This window comes from Setaria italica, chromosome IV (genome assembly GCF_000263155.2).
Source record: "Setaria italica strain Yugu1 chromosome IV, Setaria_italica_v2.0, whole genome shotgun sequence".
NCBI classification, from domain to species: domain Eukaryota; kingdom Viridiplantae; phylum Streptophyta; class Magnoliopsida; order Poales; family Poaceae; genus Setaria; species Setaria italica.
Genome location: NC_028453.1, coordinates 23496447 through 23503614, shown reverse-complemented (window position 1 = coordinate 23503614; position 7168 = coordinate 23496447).

Below are 7168 nucleotides of genomic sequence, written 5' to 3'. Positions count from 1 at the left end.
GCATCAAGGTGATCGTGCTGCAGTACCCTACTTGTGGGAAAAGTGTACAACCTCTGCAGAGTTAAGACCTATCTGGGTAGCCGTGTCCACAGCATTGAACGAGTTATGGCTTGGTCACATAACTAGCATTTGGAGATGGATGGTTTTTATGGTGTGTGTTGGGTTTTGGAAGTGTCCGGCAGTTGTGCCGTGGGTTATGGCGGACGGTGAGTCTGATAGCAATAAAAATTTGGATCCTTTGTGTAGGATCAACCCCACTCAATGTTTCGGTTACTAAAGGAAAAGCTTTGCAAAAACTCTTTCGAAAAATAAACCCTTGCATTTGTTGAAAATCTAGCTTTGTTGCAAATGAACCCTAGCCTTATCCTTGTTAATATCCGTGCATACTCTTGGTTGTATCCCCCTCCGTGGATGGGGTTGGACTTTTTGAGTACTTCTGTACTCACCCTTGCTTACAGAGGCAGACACGAACTTCATCACCGAGGAGTTTGAGTAGGAGGTTGTGTCCGCACCCAACGCTGCCTGTGGAGTTGGCCTTCGCAAGATGCTTCTGCTGCCGTGTAGTCCCGAGTGCTGTCTTTTGGCAATCGCTTGGCTCGCTGCTGTTATTTATTTGCTTCTTATCGCGGTGTGGCTTTCACGCCCACTCCCTCGGGAGTTGTATAGTATTTGAACTATCTGTTGAATAAATGTGTTATCAACCTCCTGGGACTGATATTTGCATCACATTTAATCTCCGCTGATGTGGGGACGCTTCATATACCCTATGTCCTGTGTGTTGGTTGGATTGTATTGATTGATGATTGTTTGGAGGGGGTCCCTGCCTCGCCTTATATTGTCGGGGGTAGGGTTACAGGTCGGTTGTTGTACAATAGTACTTGTCGGATTTGATCAGAGAGTCCTACTCTAATTGCTACAAGTAGTTTCCTAATCCTCAACTAGTCCTTGTCCACCACGCAGACCATGCCGTCCTGCACTGTAGTCTCCATGTCTGACATATCTTGGTGTATAGCCCCATATGTAGGACTGTCCAAGTCTCCCAGTGGGCCCATAGATGTATGACTGACACTGTTGGCGAAGGTGTTGGCTCGGTACCGGGAGGAGTTTGAGTCCACAAACTTCTGACTCCTTCCTCGAGGGTACTGGGGCATGCCTAACCTCAAGGACTAGCAGGAGGAGGTGCGGGTTGCACCTCTCCGAGAGGAGGACAAGAAGATGTCTACCACCAGGTCTTTCCTAGTCGACTTCGACAACCACGTCCACCGACTCAAGCCTGAGGCACTGGACTTCCACCGCACCTTCGACCAGGCCACCGCGAGGGCCCGTGAGTACTATCCTTAGTGCCAGGCTCTCGAGAGGGAGAACTACACTCTCCGTCGCCGACTCCAGCAGCTCGAGAGTGCTCTCAACACTTCCACCGCTACCCTGATCCGTGTGGAGAAGGAACGCGCAGACATCAATGAGGTACTGATTCACACCATGGAGGATAAGAGGAAGCTTCACATGAGTCTGGACTGACTGAAGCAACAGATGTAGGGAAAGGACAATCTCCTGACTGTTTGTGGACACCTGCTTGGCCGCACGCAAGAAAAGATCAAGGAGTAGGAAACCAACCAAAAGCACAACGTGGTGAACATAGCTGTGCTCACTTGTCCTGTGTTGTACCTCCAAGACAAGTCCAAGATATTACTTAAGACTTGGAAGGACGCGGATTCGCTCCGTGTGGATGAGCTCCTGGAGGCAAGCAACGAGCTTTCACCCGAATCTCAGTGTGCCATACGCAAGGAGGACTTCACCGTGTACCCGACCACGCTTAAGCTCCACTTGTGTCCGGCCGAGGACATGCCCACCCCTGTGGAGACCGAGGAGGTAAAGGCCACGCAAGCAATGGTTGAGAAGATGTTTACCCCTGAGTACACCCCTGAGGATCGCTGCCTTATCTCTTACAAGGAGGCTCACACCGAGGAGCGTGCTTGAGCGATGCCACCGAGCAAGAATAAAAGTAGAGTTGTAATATAGTAGCTTTTAGTAGTTGTTCCATGTTAGCCGTGAGCATGTTCTGGAACATGAAGAGTCATGATTACCATGAATCACCATGAGTAGGCACTACCGCTTTTGAAATCTTTCGCAATGTACTTAGATCGATGGTGTTTGTGAGACCTCCAAGGCTTGGGAGTCAGCCTCAAGGTAGCATGTGTCTATCATGTAATGCTGATTGAGTGATATGAATTTTCTTGGAGTAATCGAGTTTTGTTGCTTTTTCCTATTGAGTGTTGGATTATATATTTAGTATTACTTTCATGCTTGTACTTGACTCCCATCTTAGTTGGTGAGTGTCGGTGTTTTAGATCGGCAACCCACCTAGGGAGTACCCAAGGTGGTCTTTTGTGTGGTGGGTGTTGTCAAGAATCAAGGAGTCGATGGTGACACAAAGAACATGATTTAGACAGGTTCAGGCCGCTAGATCGCGTAATACCCTACGTCATGTGTGTAGGTTGTATTGATCTTGTTCTTCGTTGTTTGGAAGGGGTCCATGCCCGCCCTTATATAGTCGGGGGAGTAGGGTTATAGGGCGGATTGTGTATGAGTCCTAGTCGAGTACGTTTACAAAGTTCTATTCTAACTCGGTAGAGTAGTTTCCTTTTGACCCGAATAATCTTCGGGGAGTCCATGAAGCCTATGCGCCCTGCAGAATAGTCTTCATGTCCGAGTAGGTTCTAGGTACGTTCCGTTGAGTGGGTCCATACAAGTCTTCTAGTGGGCCCAGGGGTGCCTAGCCGACAAGCCCCTGAGTACTTTGTAGTTGAGAGGAACAGTTCCGAGTACTTGAAGATGTCGCCCGAGTTCCTCCTGGTGCTCCTCGAGTACTTCTCGTTGCAGCCAACCTTTGAGTACTGGAGCTGTCGCGTGACTAGAAGGTACCCTTAGCAGTTCCCAATGTTTGCTTCGAGTAGTCTTTGTCTTGAAACTTTTTTATATGGTATTGCAATGACAATTGCACTCCATATGGAGTAGCCCTCGAGCCTTAGGTTGAATTGAAGAATCAGGCTGAGGGTCAAACTTGTAATTTCACTTCGACTTATCTTAGTCTTCAGAAAAAGAAAACTTTATCCAACGGGTACGATATACGCAGCCCCCGAGCACTTGGATGACTACTTGTAGTCGGTGAAGGGATCAATGTCTTGGTCAGAGTAGCTGTTGGACACTATATGGTGGTAAATCTGCATCGTATCTGACCGTTGCTAGATTAATTGGTGGATCCCGAAAATGTTGCTGATATAATAAGGGGGCCCAGCGCTAATTATTGGCATGGCTGTTTCAGCAGATCTGCAATTTGCGCCCCCTTTGCAACCCTAGCGCCGCTGCTTCTGTTTGTGCCGCCGCTGCCATTGTTGCCCTGCTGAATCTTTGAAGAGAAATTGCGGCGGTCTTCTTCACCTCCTTTTTTCCTCAAAATTAGTTTATGCATACCAAGAAGATGGGCAAGAAACCTAAGAAGATCTAGGGGAGTCCACAACCACCAGGAAGGGATGATCCAGATCCAAGAAGGGCAAGGAGCCTGAGTTGCCGGCGCCCAAGTGTGGCCTGATGAACCAGACTGCGCCACCACCTCCTGGGGCCACCTGGCAGCATTCTATGATGAAGGAGCTAGCGGTTTAGGCCTTGGTTGATGCGAAGCTGCTCCAACCAAAGGTGGAGCTTGAGTGGAGGCCCGCATGTGGAAATGCGTGGCAATTCGAAGAACACCCTAAGGAGATAGTGATGCTGGCTCACTTTGTCGAGAGAGGCCTGATGGTGCCTACCTCTAACTTCTTCAGTGGTATTCTCGAGTATTATAATCTTTAGCTAGTCCATTTGAATCCGAATGGTGTGCTGCATATGGCTATCTTTGTACACTTGTGCGAAGTGTACTTGGGTGTTTTGCCTAGTTTGGACTTGTTTAGGAAATTTTTCCAGTGTAAACCACGACCCAACATGACTAGAACAGAAGTCTTTGGAGGAGCTGGGTTTTAGTTGAGAAACTCGGGTGCGTATCTCGAGTACGACCTACCTGATTCCCATGGCGATTGGAAGAAGAGGTGGTTTTATATTGGCAACCATGATCCTGTCTTGTCAGTAGTCACCGGCCATGCTCCGAAACATGCGGAAAACTGGGTAACGGAGCCTGAGGATACCCGTGAGATCATCGACTTGTTAGTGCAGGTTTACGAGTTGAGAACTTTAGGGTTGACTAGGATCCATGTAGCCGCTAGTTTCCTCAAGCGCAGAGTTTAGCCCCTGCAGCAGCGTGCTCATTGGGGCTTCGAGTACACAGGTTTTAATGACCCGTCGCGTATGTCCCCTGAAGACGTATCCGACGACGACGTGGAGGCATTGTTGGGTAAGTTCTTCAAGAACTATCAAGGAGTGCCAGTACTCCCAGGAGTCCTCGACTGTTTGACGGTTGGTATGGACCCACAGAGGTATTTTTGCTTCTCTTTTGTTCATTTTGTGTAGTCGAAGATGTAGTCGGTTGATTTTGTTGACAAGTAGTACTTTCCGAGTAACAATGTTGTCTTATGGTTTGTAGTCCTAGGTGCTAGCTGGTTTCTTGACCACGCCTTCCGAGGATAAGGAGGTAGCCGAGGGTAAAACTGAAGATGCGCCTTCTGCTCCTCCGGCTAAGAGACGTCGAGTAGTGCGGAAGAAACCTGCTACTCAGCATACTGCGACTGCTTCAAACTTGACCCCCGATGAGTCGCGAGGTACCAAGGTACGTAGTCGTGAGTTGAAACTATTTGAGTACTTTGAGTTTCTTGTTGACTTAGTCGTATTACTTGCAGAATACTGACGATATTAGTCTGTATGTTGAAAAGGTCGCTAACTTGACTTTTGGTGATGACGAGGCTACTTCTGCTGAAGTAGTCACGATTGCTAGAGATGCAGTTGCAAGTGTCACTGCTGTTGAAAAGCTGCTCGTGGACGAGGTGTCGTCAAACTTAGGGTCAGCAGCCCCCGAGCTGGGAGCCCCTGGGCACGCTACTAACCCATCAGGTGATGAGGCCACGGCTTCTGTGGTGCAGGATGCTGTGAAGACACCGAAAGTAGCTGCTGACGCCTTGTTGCCTGACGATGTTATTAGTGGTGAGTACGCGATCTGTTCTGGTAGTCGTGTGTACGTAGTCTCAACCTTGGTTCTTTCAAGACTCGGCGAAAGAGTGGAGGACTTTCCTCCCGTGGCTCCTGTGGAGCCAGTGCTGAGTATCCAGCTGGTGGTAGTCGAAAAGAGGCATGTTCGTCTGCCACCACGATCAGCCTGATAAGGACTTGTGTAGTCTTTTCCTTTATTTGATGATTTTTGTACTCGCAGGTCGGATGATAATCTTGTGACTTGATCGATCCAGGGATGCCGAAGACATTATTCCCGTCGAGGTGGAGGCGGAGGTTGAGGTTGGTCCGTCGACTACCATTTCTGAGCCCATAGTCGACTTGACTTATGATGATGCTCCTAAGATCGAAGACAAAAGTCTTGTGGGTGCTACCATGAATATGCTGCAGGAGGTCATCCGCTCAATGAAGGTCCTTACGGCTGAAGTTGCATCGATTGTGAGCGCGGCTGGTGCAGATGGCTTGGCACTGGTTGTTGCGACAGGAGTAGGCGAAGTCGGCGCAACAGGTATGTTACTAGAGTAGAGATGCTTTTAAAGGGGAGCTCCCTTATGCCTAGTAGCTAACCGTGATTTTTTCTTATCAGGGTCTATTGTGAGTAAAGTGCTGCAGCCTCAAGTCGACAAGAGCACTGGGGATCCGATACTCGAGCTTCCACCAGAGTCGGAGATCAAGAGAGCTATCTAGAGCTTGTGTTGTGTTGTTGTAGGATCTGTATGATAAGGCCCAAAAAAATACTCGGGCTCTTCAGGAGCGCAGTTGTCGGTATTTTAGACCGGCAACCCGCCTAGGGGGTACCCTAAGTGGTCTTTTGTGCGCTGGGTGTCGTTGAGAATCAAGGAGTCGATGGTGACGCAAGGAACACGATTTAGATAGGTTCGGGCCGCTAGATCGCGTAATACCCTACGTCCTGTGTGTTGATTGTATTGAACTTAGATGAGGTGTTTGGAGGGGGTCCCTGCCCACCCTTATATGATTAGGGGAGCAGGGTTACAGGGTAGAAACCTAGTCGGGTACGGTTATAGAGTCCTACTCGGCCTAGACAGAGTAGTTTCCTTACATATTCCAACTAGTCTTCAGGAGTCCGAGTGGGCCATGCTTCCCTGCCGCGTAGCCCCCGAGCCCTGATCACGTCCGAGTACGCCCCTAAGTGGGCCGTACAGGGCCTACTCGTGGGCCTGGGGATGTATGCCCGACAAGCCCCCGAGTACTTTGTAGTCAAGTGGAACAGTTCTGAGTACTCAGAAGTCGTTTATCGGAGTAAATCCCGACTCTTACTGAGTGCTTGTCATGGTCTTCGAGTACTCGAGTACTGTCACATGGCTGGAAGGTACTCTTCTCCTATCGTTGCTTCGAGTCACTTTTGCCTTGGAGATATTGTATTGCAGTGCGATGACAATCGCACTCCATATGGAGTAGCCCCCGAGCCTTAGGTTGAATCGAAGAATCAGGCTGAGGGTCAATCCTGTGTTTGTTTTTTGGCTTTAGTAGTCTTCAAAAAAAAGAAAACTTTGTCCAGCGGGTACGGTATCCACAGCCCCCGAGCACTTAGGCGATTATTTGTAGTCGATGAAGTGGTCAAACCTCTTGGTCAGAGTATCCGTTGGGTATTGTGGTGATAAGTCCGATTTATATCTGACCATTGTTTAATTGACACTTGGAATCTGGAGGTGATGGAGATATAACAGGGCAGGCCCGTTGGTGGTTAGCGGTATGTTCTTTTTTAGCAGATCTATTTTGTGCGCCTCTTTCCTATTCATCTTTGAGCCGCCGCCCTTTCCTGTGCCGCCGCCGCCATTGTTGCTCTCTACTTGCCCTTGAGTAAGATCTGCTGCCGATCCTTCTCTTCTTCACTTTTCCCAAGGCTGGCTGATGCGCATCAAGAAGATGGGGAAGAAACCGGAAAAAACCCAAGGGCAGGCTGCGGCCGCTAGTAAGGTGAGATCTAAATCCAAAAAGGGGAAGAGCTCGCGCTGCCGGTGCCGAAGTGTGGCCCAACAAACAAAATTGCGCCGCTGCC